The sequence below is a fragment of the Euprymna scolopes genome, chromosome 40, assembly GCF_053919585.1.
Source record: "Euprymna scolopes isolate OS-2025 chromosome 40, ASM5391958v1, whole genome shotgun sequence".
NCBI lineage: Eukaryota > Metazoa > Mollusca > Cephalopoda > Sepiida > Sepiolidae > Euprymna > Euprymna scolopes.
In genome coordinates, this window is record NC_136521.1 from 14,062,667 (window position 1) to 14,087,003 (window position 24,337).

At 33.4% G+C, this 24,337-nt stretch overlaps 1 protein-coding gene across 7 annotated transcripts in view; it reads left to right on the forward strand.

The window, feature by feature from the left end:
- LOC145265380 (synapsin-like) overlaps positions 1–24,337 on the forward strand; it is a 319,381-nt gene that overhangs the window by 220,984 nt on the left and 74,060 nt on the right. For all 7 annotated transcript variants that reach the window (XM_080121178.1, XM_080121173.1, XM_080121176.1 and 4 more), the window contains one exon: positions 18,957–19,014. The gene's annotated coding sequence lies outside the window, so the exon portion shown is untranslated. The remainder of the gene's footprint in view (positions 1–18,956; positions 19,015–24,337) is intronic.

The following is a 24,337-nucleotide window of genomic DNA, read 5'->3' on the forward strand; positions in this document are numbered from 1 at the left end:
GTGAATATGGCAGCTTCTTTATGTTAAGTATGAGTTGGTTTAAAAACATTCTTTAAAAGTCATGCCAAGCTGGTGTAATGGTTATCGTAGTTGACTAATTGTTTTTAGGTTTCGATCTTAGCTCAAGTTTTTATTTTACTTAAAGGAAGTTAATTGTTTAGAAAAAAACATAATATTCGCATACAGTAATTAGTTTCTTTCCATTTTTTTTTTTACTTCATTTATTTTTTAAGGAATATAATGTTACGTTTAATGCCTACGGTATTTTTGTTTATAATCAATAAAAATTCTGCATTAATTAAAATATAATACTGATGCCTATTTTATGACCGAGCAACGTCGGGAAACGCTGGGAGGCCTGCTAGTACTTTAATATTCTTATTTTTTCAGGAACTTTAGTCCATATGGATCATTATATATTGGGTACGTATATAACAAATGTACATAACACCATAGACCAAAACGTGTACATCTAATATATTAAAGGCCCTGTCAGTGGGGCATTAGAATACGCCGACTGCCTCCCTGCAGAGGGTAAAAGTCCCTCAATGGGGGTCCTGGATATGACCTTAAACTATATCCAGTGGTGAGGCCCCAGCTTGTGGGCTTTGGGGAGTGTGGAGCCACCCTTTAATTACCATTGCTCCCAGGTCTACTCTGACCCGGAGTGGTAGTACCTGTTAGGGTCCCAACTATGGGTTAAATAGAAACCGACGTGAAAACAACAAATATATTCTATTAAAAAAAATTTTCTTCAAAATCTTTGGATTCGGCATTAAATAACCCGAAAAGGGTTGATATGCCGTAAAACAAAAACAACCAACCAACCAACCAATTAATATATTAAAACGCTATATGTATGTCTGTCTGCCTGTCTCCATATTTTCAAACTCTATCTTCGCCGAAACTAAAAGTCGCAGAGTGGCACTAGGAGCCTCAAATGATTGGATTTTTTACGGACAGTTCTTTTATGGGCCTTTAGCCGGTTAAAATAGTTTTTAAGGGGTCAAAAATGGGTCAAAATTGAAAAAATCGTTATACATTTTGTACATTCATCTAAGTCTATTTTTTAATTTTTTAATCAGGCGATATCCGCGTTACGTTGGTCCAGTGGTAATGTGACCTGCTTTGCTTCGACTGCTACAGTTTTGCTTTCGATTTCATTTTTAGCTGATACTACTCAAATACTTTTTGTTTACTTTTGAAATCACGACTCTATACGAAATCTGGACAAATTAAAATATCATATTTAAGCGTATTTTACGACCGGGCAAAGCCAGACCCCCCCCCCCCCCGCTAGTGTTATATAGTCATCTATATAACATTGTATATATGTACGTGTTTGTCTTCATCTCTAATGTTCGTGATCTCCCATGTAATGTTAGTTGGGGGAGGGGGGTATGCGTGTCCGCTTTTAACACATAGAACAAACAGATACCTTCAATAACAGTTCAACGAACGAGATGAATAACATCTTTCCTTGGAGGGCGAATAAACATTTTTTTCTGGGGGCGGGGGGTTATATTCGGGCCAAAAAGAGGGGCAGAGAACATACCTCTTCCGTGGGTAAGTCTTGATTGACAGTTATGCAAAAAGCTGCAATGAGATTTCCTAAGGAACGACAATCGATACTCGGGTTATTATTTGCAACTTTTATTCCTGACGTCACCCTCTGCGTTTCTGGAGTTGCACGTCTCTTCTGGTTTCCCACGTTGCGATGCATCCGTTCTGCACTCGATCAACCTCTGACTAACGTGTCTCTATTACAATCCTTTCTGTTTTACGTCCTGACGTCATCACTAAGTCATATTTTTTGTTTATATTCTGATAACTATTATCCTAACGTTTGCTTATGTTAACATTCCAAAGTTACTGAAAAATAGTTAACATAAATATTTTGTATTCAAACATATATTTGAATATATGGTTAAGTGACAGCTTTAGTCATTTAGAATTGCTTTAAAGCTTCACCGCTCACTCATTTTCCGACCAAATTTCAAACAATTATTACAGTTTATAGATCACCTTCTCAGCTATATTGTGAAAAAAAAATTCAATTTTCGTTCAGTAAAACAAAAGTTATGATGAATTTACTGGTGTTCAAAAAAAAAACCGCAATGACTTGAATGACGTTTTTTATGACTGGTTTCCATAGCAACCACGTCGCTTCAGCAACTAGTGTTGCTACTAATTCACTGCTGTCGTGAAAAGAGAAGTAACACGTGAAACAGACAGAATGAAAGAATGAAAGGGAGGTAATTGAGTGGATTTTCTTGAAGCAGACGAGTGCCGTACATTGTTATTACATATGTGTATGTTATGTTTGGGGGCAAAAAAAATATGACTGAAATTAAACAAAGAACAACTGAATTTATTGTAAGCCTGGAAAAATCATGGATTACAATAGAAAAATGCAAGCATGAAACGTAATGTGATTAAACTTACACATGGAAAAGTAAAGGACTAGTTGTTAAAACTGAAAAAGGACAAGATATTCTAGTAAAAAATATAATAAATTTATAACTTATAAAATATTGCAGCATTAAATTTTTTTAATTCAATTTAACAGCATATAATCAACTCTTAATGCTGCAATATTTTAAGTTATAAATTGTAATTCTAAAATATCTAATCCGTTTCGATAATATTCTTCTTATTATCTGAACATGTTTCTATTCATAACCATTCTTTTGAGTTATCGAAATATTTCTATTAACTGACAATCGCCCACGATCAAACTACCCGGCTTTTTCCGGGACCAACAATACAGCATGGATAATCAAGGAAGCAAATATTAAAAGATTGTGTGATTTGTGGAATATAGTCGTAGTATGCCAAGAGAGATTTCAAGAATAATTAGAGCCCATAAAGACTGGAATGGTTATTTATAAAACGTGTATTACATGAAAACAACGGAATGGTTATTAATAAAACGTGTATTACATGAAAACAACGGAATGGTTATTAATAAAACAAGGAAATATGGAAGTGATGGAATCAACAGAACCATTTTATTTGAACTCTCGTATCCAACGTTCTAGGAACTATGGCAATTGAACTTGAAGCAGATGCGAAATGCAGTAAAATATTATTCGAAGTTAAAATTCTTACACAAGTAAACCAAAATATTTTTTGACAACATCTACAAAGGAAAAGAGTTTTGAAAGATGCAATAAATTATTACGTGGTTGAAGAAATACTGAGACTTGTAACGTCGTCATTAGAGGTCAACATTCGGGACCCACACGTTGTATGCAGACAGTCGCAACAAAAACAAAGACAAGGAAAGAAATCGACTCACCTGTTAATTATTCGAGTCATGTTTCGAGTATGTTGTCATGCCCCGAACTTCACAACTTCACTGCTTGGCCGAACACCTGTGTCAGGAACACGTCCTTTTGTTACCCATTAACGTGGGTTTATTTATTATTACTAACGTGTGGGTGTGTGTGTTCTTACGTATAAACGTGTGTCTTTACGTGCAGTTCACTGTTATATGTGTGTGTAGGTGTGTACTTGCTATTCTTCTAATGTCTTACAATTTCTTCTTGCCTTGGAGAGTTTCCGAGACGTGTATGTGCAAACAATATAATACGAACGTACCTGGTTTACCTTAGCCAGTGCATGACATCTTCTTGGTCGCTGGTCTTCCAATCTTGCTGGGGAGTGGTGCTGCAGACAGATTCATGAATGAACAACAAGATGGAATTGAAGCTTCAATCATTTTTATTCAAGGCAAGCCTAACATCTCGGACCCTGGTCGTCGGGAGAGACACGAAATCTCCCGTCTGCATTCCTCTGCTGCCCAAAACCAAACTCTCACGTTTCCATGTGGTCGTCAACCGGAAGGGCCTATAACCACAATTTTGTGTCCCCCCTTAATTTCCGGTACATTCTAATCTAGGTCGTTCAAGGTGACTTGGGTTTGACAGACGTCAAACCCAACCTTTTCTGACCTTGGCTAACTCGCTGATGGGGAACCCAAAATATGTTTATATATTTTTCAATTTCTAAACCCACCTATATAGCAATTAAACTGGGATTCCCAATAGTACACTTTTCCACTCTCTCATGTTTCGAACACATCTTGAACACGTCTTGAACACATCTTGAACACATATTGAATACCTCTTCTCTGAACCTGTATGTCCTTTTTATCTCTGCAGCCAGCTTAGTCATTTGTATATGGCTGCTGCCGCCGTTGCTGCTGCAGCTGCTGCTGCTACTGCAACCATACATGCATCCGCATTCTGTTATGGATATCAGCGGCAGCAAAGGATGGCTGGCTTGCAAAGAGATTAGCAATAGCTGAAAAAAAAACAGATATGCAAATTAGGAAGTGTGGGTGAGAAAAACTAGGAGAAAAAAAAGGAAAAAATACACCACGTGGTCATGGAAACAAAGTGTGCATCGAAGAAAATGGACGTGTAAAGTCGAGGACAAGAATGGGATGACTGTGTCTGGCATGCGGTTGGAGGAAGGAGAAATGCCAACTGGGCTAGATTGACATGTGGCAACGAGAGACGGGAGAGTAGCGTGTAATAAAAACTTTCGTTAAAAAAAGAAAAAAATGCTGACCCAGATTTATTTATTTATTGTTTGTTTGTTCCTTTTCGACAGTGCCAGGTGTCATTGGAGTCTGAGAGAGGTTTGAACTGTAATGAACACAGTTCAAGCCTAATGAACACGGTTACAGCACATGAAGAAGGTCGGAGTATATATCAGCCAAAACGTTGTTAGAATAACATACACGATGAGAACAGCAACCCAGATTTTTTATTTCTTTCCTTTGTTCATTTGCAATGTTACACAGACATGTTGTTGTTAAACTTCTTACATATTGCTCCGTCTCACATAGTAGCGCCTCATGTCTAAGTGGAAATTGTTGACGTTTATGCTGACATCGCATCTAGAAAAGTACTTTGAAAACTGTATTCATTTTAGAAACTTTTACAATAACAAGCCAAAAACGATATGCTTCCCCGACTGATGCAGGAAAAAAATAAGAATTAGCCCCCAAGGGTGTGTTTTTCATCTTTAAAACACCCTGGGACTTCAGCTCCATAATTTTCCCAGGGTCAAATTTCACGTTTCCAGATTTCCATGTGGTCTTGCTTTGGGGTAATTTTCAGCAAAATCTAATGGTTGGAAAAGATTCTATGTCCCGAAAAGTGCTATTTTTGGCCATTTGGACCCCGTTTGACCCTCTGGGGACCCAACCAGAATTTTTATCAAAAATCCGAGAATGTTACATCTTCTCTCTTGGATAGTTGTAACTTCATGCAAAATTTCAGAAAAATGTAATGAGTGTTTATTGAGAATTTTGGGAACGAACAGATGAATGAACGAACAGAGGAGGGTGAATTCTAAGGTCCAAATTCGACTAAGTCGGTGGACCAATTATATTGTGTTATCGAGCGTATATATAATGAGTGTATATACGTGTGTTCATGTACGCCGAGTCTATATAAATATACATGTGTATGAAACCGATGCTTGTGTATCGTCTAGCGTTTATGAATTACACATACTTAAACTAAGTTCATGTAACATGAACAAGGTAAGTTATTAGTTCTAGACAAGTCCAACAAAGATGACACATAAGTACACAATGGCCGTTTCATAACGGACTATGAACCTTAGGTTGTGGCTCTCTTCGTCTCTAGGACACTGCAAGAGAATATTTCACTACGAAACAGTAACCACAGGACTTCTTGTTTTTCCTCATTTCCTCTCAGGGATTACAACGCTTTCTCTCCCTTTAGTCCTTACATCATCTCTTAGTTAGCTGAGTCGAATGCTTCCATGACTTACAAAGTCAACCTCCTCTCATCGACGGTTCCTTTGTTCTCACTTTTACTTGTAGCTCTTGTCTTTATATCAAAACCTACTCTAAATTTTGTTGTTTATTGTTTAGAAAATTGAATTACTAAATCTATTTTATTACATAAATATCTCTAAGTTAAAATTCCTCTGTGAGATTTTCAAACAAATATTTTAGCTCTCTGTATATCTTTTTCTACATAATAGTTAACAAATCAATAATAATAATCGTTCAGACCATTGGCAATGCCCACCACAACATAACACAGATAGTATGCTGTGATCATAGCCAAAAGACCCAACATAACAATAATGAAATAATCTATATAAATAAAACAGCAGATGTATGTATGTATGTATATGTGAAACTATTTAACCGATAAACTCTTAAACTACTGATCAAATAACATTGAAATTAACAGAAATAGAATTCATACACCAAGGATGTTTTATAACGAGTAAAATCTTTATTGAATAACATGTACAGAAATATGTCGGCAAAGTGAAATACAAAATTTTCATTTCAACTTGCCGACATATTGCTATTACTTTTGCGCATGTGCAAATTCATTCATATCTATCTGTCAATAGCTCAATCTGTAGGGGATGCAGCTGGAGCACTAAATATTTTGACTTGGATTCTAGCTGATGACTGGTTGGTTGGTTGTTTTGTTTTACGGCATATCAACCCTTTTCAGGTTATTTAATCCCGAATCCAAAGATTTAAGAAAAAATTTTTAATAGAATATATTTGTTTTCAAGTCGGTTTCTATTTAACCCATAGTTGGGACCCTAACAGGTACTACCACTCCAGATCAGAGTGGACCTGGGAGCAATGGCAATTAAAGGGTGGCTCCACACTCCCCAAAGCCCACAAGCTGGGGCCTCACCACTGGGTATAGTTTAAGGTCGTATCCAGGACCCTAGCTGATGGCACCCAAGTCTTTTTTTAACTTTTGAAATCAGTACTTTTTTTTTATTTATATATTCAATAGAGAATTGACTCTGTAATAATAAATATGAAATTTGCATGAATTAACCTGGTAAAAAGTAAATTAAGCACAAAGGTATTCAAAACTGTGTGTGGCGGGGGGGGGAAGTGTCGATGGTCATCCTTGTCATGCTATCCTATACGTGTCTAAGCTACTCCAAGCTAGAATCCTCAATCCCTATAATACCACATTCACTTCAGCGGTTATCCTATTTAAAACTCTCAAATCAATTTTTCTTTTTGGTCAAGATATTATTGATTCTCTCTCTCCCCTGATCTGGAACCCGAGGTGCAATGAGAAATATATATATAAAAGCAGAGTCTCCTTTGATAGCCAACATGGAGGATCCAGTCAGCATCCTGTGAACATTCATCCATCTTTTCTTTTTTACTTGTTGTGTGGGGTGGTGGTGGAGGGTCACCACTTAAAAAGTCCAGAGGCCCTCTAGCATGAGTGTTAATAAGTGTTAGGTAGATCGTGAGATAGCATGATCAGTTATGGTGTAACTTGGTAGGGCATACATTATATTAGAGGCTCAATAGGAATTTATTCATATTAGATTTGAAGTTGACTATGTTATAGACAGTAGGGAAGCAAACACACAGTATTGGATTCCACAGACGGACAGTTCTAGAAAAGAAACTCTGCTTATGGGATTTTCGTTTAGTTTTAAGCACAGATAGAGAGTGAGGCAAGTTGTTGACAGCTGTTGTAGCGAGACGAGTATTTGTTGCAAACGTTTTATGGAGGACACAGATTGAAGCTCAGTCGAGCTCCTACCATAAAATTAATGATAGAGTAGAGATAGACTCACAATGCCTCTTCTGTGAGAAAAAGAAAGTAGAGAGGCAAAGAAGTCCTCACACACTAGATTTCAAAGACGATTTTTTATAATAGAATACAACAGACCAAATGCAATCAAATAAATATGATCAACACTAATCCTAACAGATTAAAAAAATGAACCACAAATATCAACATAGGGGACAGATAAACACTATTGCTGTTACAGGATTTTTAGAACAAATTGAAATTTGTCCTATTTGAATTTATTCTAAAAATAGAACGTCTGGCTCATCCTTAAGATATATTATTTGCCTTTAAATTTTAATATATTTTATTATATTTTCCTCGGACGATGGAAGCACACAAGATTTTTCTCTCTTGTTGGGAGTTCAATAAAAGCTTTTCATTTAATATCTTTTCCAGTGGAAATGTCTTCTACCACATTTTTAGGATGCCATCTTCACACGTAGAATTTACTTTTCAGCCACTTGGATTATTACGATTTCTATTGAACTTTTTCATGTGCATCTATACATCTGACTTGTCATCATTTTTCAAATTTTCTCCAACAAGTTTGGACTTCCTTTGGAATAACTTTTTTTTTTTTATTTCTGCATTATCATCGACTTTCATACATATATGTCTTCTTTCATGATTTGTAGTTTTCGATTTATGTGCTAACCAGCAAAATTCATTTTGCTAAGTATTTTCCTCTGAGGATAAGAGCCATTCTTTGAAACTCCATTTTATTCCACTCGAATAAATCAGTTGTAAATCATATTCTTTCATCTCGATGGAGCAGAAATTGATGATTTGAGATTCCGAGAAAGTAACTCCTGTTGTGGATGTGCGTCTGAAGCAGAGATGTGTCAATGAATTCTTGGCAAAAGTACATTAAGAATGGTATCCTCACGAAAAGACGTTTTACCCCATCATCACCCTAATAATAATGTAATTTACCAATGTAGTTGACGTACTGAATATGTGGGTCGAATGGTGTTAAGATTGACTAGTAGAGTCCAATCTAGCAAAATCAGAAATGGGACCTACTTACCAACCGACGTTTTAGTATAATATTCGGGTCTTCCATAGTGGATCATTTGCTTAAAAAACCCTTCATGTGCTACGAATTTCAACATTGACTCATTTCATCTGGAGATATTGAAGACTATTCACGTTCATTTAAAGAGACCGTCTCTTTTGTAAACAGAAGGAATTAGGTTTGAACGTGATTAGTCTCTAGGAGTTTCAAACATTTTACATTGATGATAATGCAGCTTTGATTTTAAATGTTTCTTCTTTCCGTTAATATTTTAGTATGTATAGTTTCGCTCGTGTTTCTTTCCCTTTTAATTATAAATAAAATCTCTCGATTCAGCTCTAGAAGAATTAGAGCGAAACCGGTCAGTTGGCCCTTTTTTTCTTTCATCTCCTTTAATCATGAATTGTTATATATTCAATCATCGAAGTTATCCTTGAGGAGTACCAAATTGAGCTTTCGTTACATTTGAATATGTTATATAGAGTTCTTCATTTAGGGGTACTTTTTACGTTTTTTATATAACATAAGAAAGATTCCGTGTGATTGTCTCTAATATAAATGGTTGTGTGTTTGATTATCATAAAGGGAATCGTGTGTGTGACATGTAATTTCTGAACCTACCTCTGTTTCTCGCTGTAGAACCATCTGGCAATTTCTCATCCTGGAGGGAGACTTGATACCTGTTTGACGAAGATTTATCACTCCAAGACGATGAAATGGTTTTATAGTTTTTTATTTCACTTTCCCCAGAGGTTCTGCAGCAGGTGTAAAGTGAAATCTCTTGTGTGGGCTCTTCTTCACACACGTCAGCGTTCGTCTCCCCCCTCCCCAGTTAAGAGGGGGGGGACCACGGAAAAAACGTCCGTCTTCTTCAAAGCTCAAATCAAATCTCCCAGATCTAGCCAACCACGTCACACATACGTAATTTGGTCAGCTGACCTTTGGTTCTGGTAAACGTGTCTACCTCCACGTTTACTCACCTCTCTCTCTCTCTCTCTCTCTCTCTCTCTCCCTCTCTCCTTCTCTATTCTCTTATAGAGACACAGAGTGAGAAAACAGAAAGAGTAAGAAAGCCAGAGAGGGGGGGGAGAGATGCTCGTTAACAGAATATCAAAATTTAAGTCTTCCCTTTGTAATTGCAATATTGAAATTGTGTACACCATAAAAATCATTATATATATATATATATATATATGTATATATATATATATATATATATATATATATATATATAACTACTTCATTTATTCACATAAATTTAATATACGAAAGTATAGATTTATGCGTAAACTTTAAGTATTTACTTCAAAAGTGCTCAATACGTAGGTAGAGCTAGTTAGTAATTTATAAAATATATATGGCGATTAAGCTACACTGAATATTCTGCGTTTCATCCAACTATAGGATTCGTCAGGCTTATATATATATATAAGAACAAATAATAAGAACAAATAATTATTAAAACATGTTAAAAACACTTTAAAAAGAGTTAAAAACAAAAGATTTCAAAAAGAAAACACAAATTAAGTGGATTATCCTTAATCTGCTGAGTTTCAAAAGAAATACATTTCTTTTCATCAGAGGGAAGGAATTAGCAAAATGCGGAATTGAATTTTGCTTGCAAAGTATTTAATGAAACTACAAGTTAGCCATAGAGCTTAATTGGTAAAAAAAAAAAAAATAGTGAAGCAAAGGGAATGGGGAAAAAAGAAAAATCATTTCACGTGAATGGATGGTCGGGTGAAGAGTAGAAAATCAAATAACGGTAAAATCCAAGAAAAGTTGGTTAAAGAACCGTATATATATATATATATACAAAACCTACGTAAGAACACTCTCAGGCGCATCAAGTACATTCGTGTGAAATTTTAAAAAATCAGCCCAGTTGGTTCCGAGCCCATAGGGAACGGATTCACATACACACAACGTTCCTTAGATAGATAGATAGATAGATAGATAGATGATTGCAACGTCTTGTCAGACGAGTGCCACTCCCTCAGGTACTGAAAGTCCATGAGCCGAAAATGACTTTAGTCCTGCCGGCAAAATTCACACGCGTAAGCAGACATGACACTGAGACGGTCACTGGTGTATATATATATATATTTATATATTTATATATATATATATATATAATGATTTTTTTATAATTATAATTGTGTCAGCTCCTTTAATAATCATTGTGTCAGCTCGGTTTTTATTGTTGAGCACTTTAAGTGGAAGTTAAAAGTTGGTCGCTTAAGCTTACATGCGCAGATCATGATATCATAATCATTAGATCACTATCACCGTCTTGGCATTTAAAAATAAATGTTTAAATTTCTACTGTATTTCTTATGGTTAATGTTGGCCGTGTGGGTTTGTTCCTTGCTAATGAAGTCAGAGATGGCTTCGTTGTTGGGTTAGAATCTCCTGACTGGTAATTAGTCGTCGGGAGAGTGTTGTTGTATATATATATATATATATATATATATATATATATATATATATATATATATATATATATATATATATATATATATAATCGTGACACCCTGCACTGATGATTCCCGAACGGATGAAACACTATTGTCTGTAGGTATTAAAAACTAATTATAGTAATAATTATATATATATATATATATATATATATAGATAGATATATATGTATATATATGTATATATTGATATATATATATATATATATATATATATATATATATATATATATATATATAATTCAATATGGCGTAATGGAAAAATATAAAAGTAACTGCAGCTTCTCTTTTAATTTTCGGATTTTAATCATGTCAAATCACATTTTAATTCCTTTTGCCGGATTGATTGCTGCTATTTCTTCTGATGAGTTAAGGGCATAATAGATTCACTGATTGATATAATAATTAAGTGATTGATTTTGCGCTACAAAACAGATACTGTCAAAACTTGTATAAGTCAACTGAATTGAAGGTATAAATTATAAGATGGTCAACATCATGAATTTTGGAATATAACTTTTTGTCATTTATTCTAAAAGTGATGAGACGATTCCAATATTGTTCCCAATTCCGATACAATTACCGATTCTGATTCTTATAAATTTCTAAATATTTTACTATAGAGTTATTTTTCCCGATTACCGTAAAAACACATGTTAAATGTGCAGATATTTTCGCAAACGTAAAAAAACAAACACTTGTGACGAATAATCTATCGATTTTCGTTTTACTAGTAGTTTAAAATCAATAAATATTTATTATTTTATAATTACTACCAGCAGTGGAAGATTTTGTTTAGAACGAAATCGAATAAAAAGACAGAATTAAAGGAATCGTTTTTGGCATCAGAAAATATGATTTTCTATATTAATTCTGATACTCCAAAAAGTTCCATTTTCTCCGATTCCCGATTTGATTAATCGTCCCAACTCTAATATATATATATATATATATATATATATATATATATATATATATATATATATATATTAGCAGAAGTACCCGTTGTTGACTGGGTTTAAAAACAGCCTACAGAAAATGGACTGTGATTGATGAAAGTATGATAGGTTATGAAAAGAAGGGGGTTGTAAAGAGATAGGTTTTGATACTCAAAACTTTTACCCTAAGCAAAATATGATGAAAGTAAAGATAATTTTCGCGAAAATAAAATTTTTTAATATCAACTTTATTTCCATTCGTAGCCAAGAGTAACCAACAAAATGATGTTTCCTTACAAAGACAAAATGTTATATATATAATAATATAAATATACAAGAAATAACTGTTACCATAGTCAATAAAAGTTACTTTTATGGTAGAAAAGTTCATTGGTTTGTATTTTTAAGTAGTTTGTAAAAAAACTTTTTTTTAATTCACGAACCGGTTTAAAAAAATCAAAATGGCAGCGACTTTGAAATGGAGAGCCCCGTTTTCAATTTGAAGGAGGGGCACCTGAGCATTCTGTGTTAACAATTTAAGAGAGTTCCGTCAACGTAAGGAATATTTATAAACATATTTTATAGTTTTCCGTTATTTTGTGCTTGAGGAATATTCGATTATAGCATGTGTAGTTTATATAAAAATTCATTTAAGTAGTTATCGCCTCAAATTTCGTTTTAATTTCGGTTCGCTGAAATTATTTCAAGTAAAGAGCATTAAAAACTATTTCAAAACAAAAAAAAACATGAACTGAACTTTTATTTACTATGGTAACATTTATTTCTTGTATATTTATTTTTTCAGGTAGTCGTTTGTTGGCTTTTTTGCTAAACACTCTTATTAAATAATATCGACGAAATATCGAAAAACAAAGAAACAAAAACAGTTTTGAAAAATAATGAAGCTTTACTTACTTTAGTAAAATAATCTGAAACAGCAAAATGGGATATTAAAAAAGTAAACACGTAATTACTTTAGTTTTTTAAAGCAAAGAATCGATATAAATATGAATAAGAAGAAAATAGCGCCCTTTTCAAGCAGAACAGCTTCGTTTCAGTTTTACAGTATTGAACGGTGTAGTATTGCGCCGGCGGATTCAGGGTTGTATTATTGTAATGTAAAGAACACGCTGAATTCCTTCTAGTACACTGACAAAAAAAAAGCTTAAATAGATATATAAATAAAAAGGTTATGTAAATGTTTTTAAAAAGACACGTAATCACGTGAGCAGGATTTTTCCCTTCTTTTGACCCGATAACAAGTAACGTTCTTATTTTTTATTATTTATCTATTTTCGAAAGAGTGCCACATGCAAGTGGAAAAGGAAAAAAACAAAATTATGCAAAATTTGTGTCGAGAATTGTCTAAAGTTCCGACTTTTTTTTTTCACTTTAATAAGAACGTGAATTTATGAGGTGAATTTATTCGACACAATATGATTCAACTCAAAAAAATAAATTAAAGCTAACTTGAATTAAGATGTTAAGGTGTTATTGTGGACCCTCACCCCTTTTAAAAAACCTTGTTAAACTTTGTGATATATTTACATTCTATGGCGGTCAGGCGCGAACGAACACCCAATAATTTTATTATACCATATTTCTTCAAACTGAAACATAATTATCAAAGTATACTTACGCAAATAGATATGAAAATTCTTTGTTAAAGTTTGTGCCATATTTCCATGGAGTACAGGCACAAACGCAGACCCCACAATTTTATTATACCATCCCTATTTAAGTTGCAACATACTTATCAAAGTATTCTTTTGTACATCTATATCAAAAACCCTTGTAAAAGTTTTTTTTTCATTTTTTATTTCCATACTTTGGGGGCCAGGCGCAAACGCAGACCCCACAATTTTTATGAACCACCGTTCTGCCAGATCAAACATACCCATTCCTGATCCTCGATGCATCTTCTATCATTATATGTATTTTTTTTTTAAATAGTCAACCATATAGGAGCCTATTCGTGACCACACACACACACACACACACACACACACACACACACACACACACACACACACACAGACGTTCAGCCTTATAACTTTATTCGATTGGCAAAATTTTAGAATAATTATAAAGAAGTGAACCATCGCGTAAATTCAATCAACTAAAATAAGATGGAAAACGGAGTGAGGAAAAGGAAAAAAAATGAAAAAAAAAAAAAAAAAAAAATGGGGCAAGTTACATGTAACACATGTACAATTCAATAAAATAAATAAGTCGATTAAAAACAAGATCGTTAAAATACACCCGAAGCGCTTTTCGTTCAGACTAACTTTTCAAGGGTCATAAGTCTGAAAATGATTATTTTTTAGAATATTTGGTAGTGGTATGGAGTAAGAGCGGAGAGGAGAAAAAAACCCTGACTACCCAAATAATTCTAATTGAAGCCGGAGGTTTCTCTGCTTGCACAATGTAGGGGGGCTGGCAATGATGGCAAGTGCTTCGAGGACAGACAGGTGGAACTTTGTACGTCCTCGGTACAAAACAGAAAAACACTCCGGAGAGAAAACAAGGCCGCACTCCTTTTTATCGACCAAGTGTTGGCCGATGGATGATTCTATCAGTTGAGATTTTCTGGTGGTAGGTTGATGATCTCGGATGAAACGGGGAACATGTTGGGCGATTCTGACCTGAAGATCATATATATCACATTTTGTGTTTACATTTGAGAGCACGCATTCATTTTTTTTTTTTTTTTTTTTTTTGCTATTTCAATTTATGGAAACATTTTATGCTCATCATAGATATTAACAAGACAGACTTCAGTTACTTCTTGTATATTTTGTTTATTATTTAAGTATAATTGTTTGTTTTGTTTTTTGTTTTTTTTCAAAACTATTTTCATTAATAATTCATTTTATACTTTATCATTTTTTTTTGTAATTTTTAGATATTATATTAATTTCGACATAACAATTGGATTTTAATTTATTTTTGTTCTTATTTCGTTAGAATTAAAACTGATTGTGCGAATGAATATCAACAAGGAATTTATTCTGCATCAATTCTTTCCTATCTCTTTCTCTCGCTTTCGTTTTCCTTCTCTCTCTCTCTCTCTCTCTCTCTCTCTCTCTATCTATCTATCTATCTATCTATCTATCTGTCTGTCTATTTTCCCTTCCTTTTCTTTCTCTTTTTCATCCTCTTTATATATCCTCTGTTTCTTTCTTTCTTTTCCTCTTTCATTCTGTATTTCGTTTTCTCTTTTTCTTTCTCTCTTTCTATCTCTTTTCTTTCTCTTTTCTATCTTTATCTATCTTTCTTTCTGTCTTTTTTTTTCTTGCTCACACTCTCTCTCTTTTCCTTGTTCTCTCTCTCTCTCTGTTTTTCTCTCTGTCTTTTTGTTTCTCTTTCTTTCTTTCGTTCTTTCTTTTTCTGTCTTTTTTGTTTCTCTTTCTCTCTCTCTCTCTCCTTTCTTTCTTTCTTTTTGTCTCTGTATTTTTGCGTTTCCTTCTTTCTCCCTTCCTCCGTTTCTCTCTCTTTCCTTTTTATCTCCCTTTCTCTCTTTTTTCTCTTTCCTTTTTATTGTTATCCCTTTCTCTTTCTATATATATGTCTTTTTGTTTCCCTTTCTCTCTCATTTCACATTTCTTTCTTTATCTTTGAAATTTTATTCTGCACACTCTCTCTCTCTCTCTTTCTCTCTCTCTCTCTCTCTTTATTTTGTACTTTTTTCTCATTTTCTTTTCTTTCTCTTTTATTTATTCCGTCTCTTCTTTCTCTAATTTATTCTCACTTTCCCACTCCCCCCTCTTTCTCATTCTCCATCTCTCTTTCTCACTCATCTTGTTTACCTCTTTCTTTTGCTAACTATCTCTCTCTCTCTCTCTCTCTAATTTTAATGGTGATAGTCATCATCATCATCATATCGTATACCACTATCAGCCAGTCACTGAGGTGTATGACCGACAGACGTGTTATATTAAATGTCTTAAAGTGGTCTCGGGAAGACGTAAAGATGGGCCAGTCATTAGGGTCTTTGTATCAAGAAAATCATACCTGAGATGTTGGATGTGCTGTGTGGCTCCTTCTTCTCACAGGAAACGTATTGACCTCTTTACCCTTGGTGGCGTTCGGACTGGAATTTTCTTTCTTCATTTTCCGGACCGCTTTGTTGTTTCAATAAAGGCATTTATGACAGACACAAGAAAAACGACACGCAATAATTGTAATTTATATAAAGCATAACTATTTTATTTCACAAAATATATTTTACAAAAACTTTTACAATTAAAAACTGGACAATAGACTTTTCAAAGTTAACTGACCTAACTAGTATTGAGGGAGGGAGCCCCCCCCCCATTTATGGAGAGGCAGAATATGCGTCTTCACTTCATGGTGGTCGTGCAGGAAAAAGACAGAAAGATAGGAAAGGAATTGTGGTAAGGGATTTCTTTGTATCTCCACGCTCATGGCCAAATTACCACTCAGCCATGCTGTAGAGCGTGTTAGAAACAGTGGCACAGAAAATAGTGCCACAATCGTATGAATCCGAAGATTCTATTTTTGGCATTGGTTTCCTGTCATAATCTTTCTAGAAATACATCAGAGATTACAGAAGGGGCCATGTGAAGTTTGCCAACATTCTAAGTGAAATTTATTTTTTTGTGGAACGAACTAAATTCGAACTTGGAACACAGGCGCATCCTGACGATGATGATGATGATCATCATATGATTAACGGACTGACAACCTGGGTGTTCCAAGTTCGAATCCAGTTCCTTCCACAAAAAAAAATCATTTTCATTCAGAATGTTGGCAACCTTCACATGGTCTTTCCTATAATTACCTGATGTCTTTTTAGAATGAATTCTGACTAGAAAAATATCGGGGAAACCAATGCCAACAATAAAATCATCGGATTCATACGATATGATTATTTTCTCTCTCTTAGTTTTTATCTCGTTTCTGTCTCACCTATCCTTTTCTCTCTCCCTCTCTCTTTCTTTGTCTCTCTCTCTCTCCCTCTTGTGTGTCTGTGTGTATGTCTCTCTCTCTCTTCTTCTTTCTCTCTCTCTCATTTCATCACTTAGTTTTTCACTCTCTTTCTTTCTCATTTTCTTACTTTCTCGCCCACCTTCTTTCTTTCTCTCTTCCTCTCTTTCTCCCTCCATCCCTCCCTATCTCTGTTTGATCTCTAATCACCTAAAAGATCACAAATACCAAATTAATAAGAACGTTCCTTGCCACAATCTCAGCAATTTATTCTTTTGTACCGTGTTTCCTGTACGGACGGATCTCAATTAAGCTATTTTTTTTTTCATGAACACCTACAACCCGCCAACACCGGAAATAAATAACACAGATTCACCTGTTTTTTTTTTTTTTTCGATAAAAACGAAAAAAAAAAAATTGTTTAGAAAATAATAACTTGCACTTTTATCAGAATCGAAGCAGTTCATGGTTAAAACGTGGATTAAACCCACAATTTAAAAGCGAATATCAAGACAGTTTCATAGAAAACTAGCAACGATGATTTTTCACTTTCAAGTACTGCGACTGAATTGTGCTTATACGGTCTGTCTGGGTGTTCAAGATGCAGTTGTTTGTATAGTTCTCAGTGTACTGACTCCCCTACCTTGTTATGCCTATTATATTCTTTTTGGGTTAGTTTGCTGCATTTACTTATTATGCAGTTTGTTGTTTCATCCCTTTGTCCACAGAGTTTGCGTTTACTGTTTTCTTATGTCTTGTTGATCTTTGCTTTGATATAGTTAGTTCTAATCGCATTATCTTGTGCGGCTGTTACAAGGGATTCAGTTTCTCTATTTAGGTATCCTTTTCATAGCCATGTCCAAGTATTTTCTTGAGTCTCATCTTTTGTCTTCCTTATGAATTATTCGTGCAGCTGTTTTTCTTCCCTTTTTTCTTTTCTCGTCTTATCCATTACCTCTTCTTTTTCTGTCTTGTTCTTTCTTTCAGTGTCTCTTGCTACGGTAATTATTCTTTCGATGTTCTGCATTTTGTATTTTTCTAATTCTTTTTTTTTTCGTGTCATTTACACAGTCTTATACAAACCAGTTTTCTGTTTTGTTCATTTTTACAGTAATCCTTGCGGTGATTAGCCTTTCTGTGTTCTGCGTTATGTATTTTTCTAATTGTTTTCTTTTTTTTTTTTGTCACTAGCACAGTCTTCTATACTAACCAGTCCTCTTACCCCATCTTTCCTTCAAATTGATAATCTTACCTTGCATTTTGTAATCCTTAAGCACTCTATTATCCACGCTTGAGAGATCCTGTAATGTTGTACGCTTTCTTGTAGTCGATCCATGCCATGGCCATATTCATTTTTCTATTTTTTTACTTCCTTGAGGATCTTTTGCTATATGCATTCCTCTTTTCCTTTTTCGACATCCTTTGTTTCTCTGTACACGATTATTAAGAGAGTGATACATTCGTTCTCGCAATTCTGCTGTTGTTTCTACAATTCTGACAAGCATGTTATGGGTCTGTAGTTGCTGTCTTTTTGGATCAGGGTGATTCTGCCTTCGATCATCCATCTGGCACGTCTGCTTTGTAGATACATCATTTCAGATTTTGAATTAGCATTTCATGTATTGTAATTTTGTTTTGTTTTTTTTTTGAAGCAGTATGCGCGTACCTAGCTCAATAGTAGAATGAAATCACATTTTTACATTCAGTCAAAATGCTACACCAAAATTTATTCTAAGACAAATTATTTTATTAATATGGAATTATAAAACAATATCTGAAAACAAAGTTGAATCAAGCCAATGCTCCAGATATCTTCCATATAACCATAATGCAGCCGATCAAAATTTCAAAATGGCAGTCATTCACGTTTTCTTTTTTTTGTTTTTTTTTTGTTTTGATGTGCTCGTTACATAAATCAGTGCCAAATTTTCTCCTCCATGTTTTTTAGGTCAAAATATTTCCGAGGAAAGAAGCTCTTCGGAGATTGGGACCTCCGAGTGGAACAAGTAAGTAACTTATGAGTTTGTTTATTTTTCGTTTTCTGTTAGATTCTCCTCCTTGCATTTTTCCTTATATATATATATATATATATATATATATATATATATATATATATATATATATATATATATATATATATATATGTATATATATATATATATATATATGTATATATATGTATATATATGTATATATATGTATATATATATGTATATATATATATGTATATATATGTATATATATATGTATATATATGTATATATATATGTATATATATGTATGTATATATATGTATATATATGTATATATATATGTATATATATGTATATATATATGTATATATATGTATATATATATGTATATATATGTATATATATATGTATATATATATGTATATATATGTATATATATATGTATATATATGTATATATATATGTATATATATACATATGTATATATATATGTATATATATATGTATATATACATATGTATATATATGTATATATATATGTATATATATGTATATATATACATATGTATATATATATGTATATATATATGTATATATATATGTATATATATACATATATATATGTATATATATGTATATATATATGTATATATATAGATATGTATATATATATGTATATATATATGTATATATATATATATATGTATATATATATATGTATATATATATGTATATATATATGTATATATATATATATATATATATATATATATATATATATATATATATGTATATATCCCAATAGAATGAAATTAAACTTTTTCCATGTATTTATCTTTGATCATTGTTTTTATTAATTACTGCAATAATTTCACTTATCACCGTAACCCCCAAAAAATAAAACCTAAATAAAAAATAAAAATACCCCTGCCCCCACAAAAAAAAGAAAACACCCCAAAACCAAATAAAGGTTTTTCGTTTCATTTTGATAAAAAAAGCAAAAAAAAAAAAAAGAAATAAAATAAAAAAAAATAGAACTCATGAAACTGTTTTAATTAGATAATAAAAAACTGAGAAATGTTCCACGTAAGGAAACACATTATTTAGCAGGGGTACCTGGTGTTGCCTTAGTATAGAGGTATAAATAGGAAAAGGTAGAACATAAAAAAACACACTCACAAATAAACCTTTTTCAAACTTAAAACTTTCTCAAAAAAAAAGACTACATTACATTGACGTGAACCTGAAACCCCTATATTTCGACTCGTCCACAATGACGAAATCGAAATAACGTTGTGTCTTTTTACTATTAAACCAAATCAGGATGGAACGTGAGGCGCTAGGTGTATCAGAATTTTTGTAGGAATTTTTGACACCCCTAACACAAAACTGCAAATAAAATATAAAAAACTCGCAATTTCTCTTTTAAAGGTGGGTTTTTTATTTTCCTTATGGATTATACTTCCAAAATAAACTAAATAAGTTGTATAAAAAGTAATAGAAATATTTAAAAAAAAATAATAATGAAATTAATTGAATGTTACGAGTTCAGTATTTTTCAATTTTTAAACTTTAAAAATCTATCAAAATTTTTCTATTGATTCTATTTTTACGATATTTTCAGGGTCAATGTGAAATTTTATGCTCTTTCCAATAAACCGAATATAATATTTTAGACAAACGTTCTTTTTTATTCACCCCCCCCATTTTCAAATGTCTATTAAACAGTAAATAATTAATTTATGTACCAAAGTTTTATATATCACAAATTGAAGATAAAAGATCAATTCAAATTTAAAACAAAAAAAAGTAGTGTTTTTTAGAAATTTACCTGTAAAGTCCGAAGTTTAAAACCTTTTTTAAAAAAAAACACGTTGTTTGTTTTTTGTGTGTTTTTTTTAATGAAACCTTGGTCCTTGCTCCTTTAATTGAAAAAAAAAATTAGGGCTTGAATTACATTTTTCGAGTAGTTATAAGCTTCGAAAGATAGCGGGTGGAATTATTCAATAGTTTTCACGAAATTTCTGACACTGCTAGTGAGGCGCACATGCATGGTTAGCGAAGGAATGATTTTTTTGAGACCGTATTTGTGAAAGTTTAAAATGTAATTGAGGTAAATATAGGGTGCATGAACCTTATATGATGTATAGAAAGCTGCATCATAATTATTTTAATCTAACAATCTATAAAATAACTCTCTCCCCCCCCCCCGAAAAAAAAAGAAAGCACACCAAAAATAAATGAAGGTTTTTCAAACTGTTTTAATCAGAAATCGAAAGTTTTATAAACGAAAAAAAAAAGAAAAGAAAAACACAACAATACAAAATACAGACAAACAAACGCACAAACACACATAAATACATAAATATAAATAACCTTTAATGACGGAATAAAAGAGCCGGTTTGCTATTATGACGTCACTCAATGAAAAATTTCTAAGAAAAAAATCATTTGTGCTTCATAATCTTGAGAGACGAGACGCAAAAAATGACTGAATTTGTAATCTACGTTTGTACCTGTATGGCGGCTTTAGTCGTTTTTTCAGGAAGTGTTGGCCCCCAATTAAAATAATGAATCCAAGATGAAAGATAAAGTATATAAGGAAATGAAAAATACAAGAAAAATACAAGTTACTTATTTTTTAATGTTTTCTAGTTGGTTAAAATATAAATAGGATATATATATATATATATAGGATGCTAAAACCAGATATGATGTATAGAATGCTGCAACGTAATTTAAATCTAACAATATGTAAATAATGGTAATGCAAGTAATGGGAAATGATTTATATTTATGTGTAAGTTTAAATGATGTATAACAATGTGTGAATTAGTTCTGCAGTGTTCGTTTTTTGTATGTTTGTGTATAATTCAGAATTATAGAATGTCATGGTTGTAGCCAATGACAATAGGCAGAATGATATGAGGGAGAAATCAGTATCTTCGAATAGCAAAGTGTACTGGTAGTTGTAAGTGTATGAGTGTACAATCCAGTTAATAACAGTGTCAGGTCAATATAGGTATAATGGTTATAGAAGTACCCGGTCCTGTTTGGGAGTGGGAGGACTTTTCAGTTAGAGGGGAAAATATGAACTAGTTCGTCTTTAGGTCTTGGCAACCGTGATGATGTCGCTCGTAGGAAATAAAATAAGATTTTATTAAATCTAATAAATGTATCTGTAATGGCGTTCATAAGTTACATAAGATGGTGGCTAAAAGTTTAGACAAAATAAATTCGTATGTGGCATCTGTTATTGCAAACCTATCGTAATTTGGTTCAGAGGGGAATTTCTGCAATCAAATTAATATATAGATTATTCATGAGAAGTTTGTTTTCCATTTTTTTTCTCCTTTGAGTTCTTGGGTGGAAAATTTTCTTCTTTAAATAAAATATCATCTTATATTTTATTTCCATTATCAACAAAATGTCTTTGCTTCGAATTTCAACCCATAACTGATTAAAAAAAAAATTAAATTTTTTTTTTTAAAACTGTCGTCTGCAAACTTCAATTTCGCGTGATTGAATTTAACAATGATAATAGAGGGAAACTGACAACTCCCTCTATTATCATTGTTAAATTCAATCATGCGAAATTGAAGTTTGTAGGCGACAGTTTGAAAAAATAAATAAATGAAATCCCTCTCTCTCTTTTAGCATGCTGAAAGAGAGAGGAGGATTTTATTTCTCAACGTTCTGCCATCTGGTTTAAACGAGAGAAAAAGAAAGGCTAATCTCCATGTTAAAACGCAACGTTCGACCTTACTCACACTTCGTTCATAGAGGGAAAAGCTTTCTCGCATAAGCTTAAATGAATCAATTACAGAGAGGTAATAAAAAAGTTAGGTTAGCGCTAATATTTAACTTCTCTTATCGTTTATTAGTCGCATGCAGGCGACTCTATAAGTCGGTCGGTCTGTCAGTCGGTCTGTCTGTTTTGTGCTTGGCCTTTTTGGTTAAGATCAAAGGTCTGTTGTTAATAGATGCTGTTCTTAGCTTTTTAAGCTTTTCTTAAGTCTAGTATCTGTTCCTGCAGATACTGCAAGCAAAGACCATATGTGGGGGAAACCCCGCATATAAAGCCTGGTCAATGTAGGGACAACCTTTCATACCAATTGTCACTATCCAGCTCGCCCTACTCCCCAGAGAGTTGGTCCTCATTTCCCCTTCACTCCTCACAGTAAAAATCGGCCTTGTGCCTTATTTGCTCGGTGGGGGAGCAAATAAATACAGCTTTTCTTGGCCTTTTGGCCAAGCTACAAAATGTAGTATCTGTTCCGGCAGATACTGCAAGCAAAGACCATATGTGGGGGGGGTAATCCCACATATAAGACCTTGGTCAATGTAGGGACAACCCGTCATACCAATTGTCACTATCCAGCTCTTCTACTCCCCGGGGAGCTGGTCCCCATTTCCCTTCCACTCCTCACGGCTTTGTGGCAAACATCCATTGCTCTACACCGCACTGAAGGGACAATACAGACTTCAAATCCCAATGTCCAGCGCGATAACTTTCGAGGAGATATCTGATCCCCATTGCGCTTCTGGCTTTTAATGGATCCACTCAACAAGCTCTTTAAAAATGTAGAGGCAGGAAAAAAGAAAAAACGTAAAAGAGTAAAGCATTTAATCTTTATGGACGATCTCAAACTCTATGCTGTGACAGAAAAACAGCTTTTCTTCCTGATAGAAACTGTAAAAACTTTCACAGATGATGTCTGCATGGAGTTTGGATTTGACAAATATGCCAAATGCACAATAAAAACAGAGGAAAAAAGGCGACATCCGAACATCTTCGTTTCAATGACGGCTTTATTAAAGATTTAGAAGAGGATGCCATTTATAAGTACCTTGGTATAGAGGCCAACGTAACTGTGGAGCATGAAAAAAAAGGGACATAAGGTGGAACAAGAATACACAGCCTTAAAAAAGTCCTCAAATTCAAATTAAAACAAAATAACATAAATCAGCTTGTAATCTCTGTCATCTCATATGGTTTTGGTATTATTGATTGGCCTCAATGCAAAATGAATAGGCTAGATACAAAGACAAGGAAACTCCTAACTTTACATGAATACCTATCATGAAAAGAAGAGGGTCTTGATCTCACTGAAATAAACCATGCATATCGAGCCACCATAGTAAGCAGGGGGCAGTAGATTAAAAGATCAACAGATATGACAATGGAAATGGTGAGGGGCCACCATGAATGTCTATCCCAACAAATCTCAATCACAAAGCTTGCTGAAAACTTTGGAGGTGTTATACTGGAAAATACTGCCGAGGTATATGATGAACCAGCAACACAGATTGCAAGAAAAAAGAGAAAGAAATACACCGAAATCGAGATAGGCAC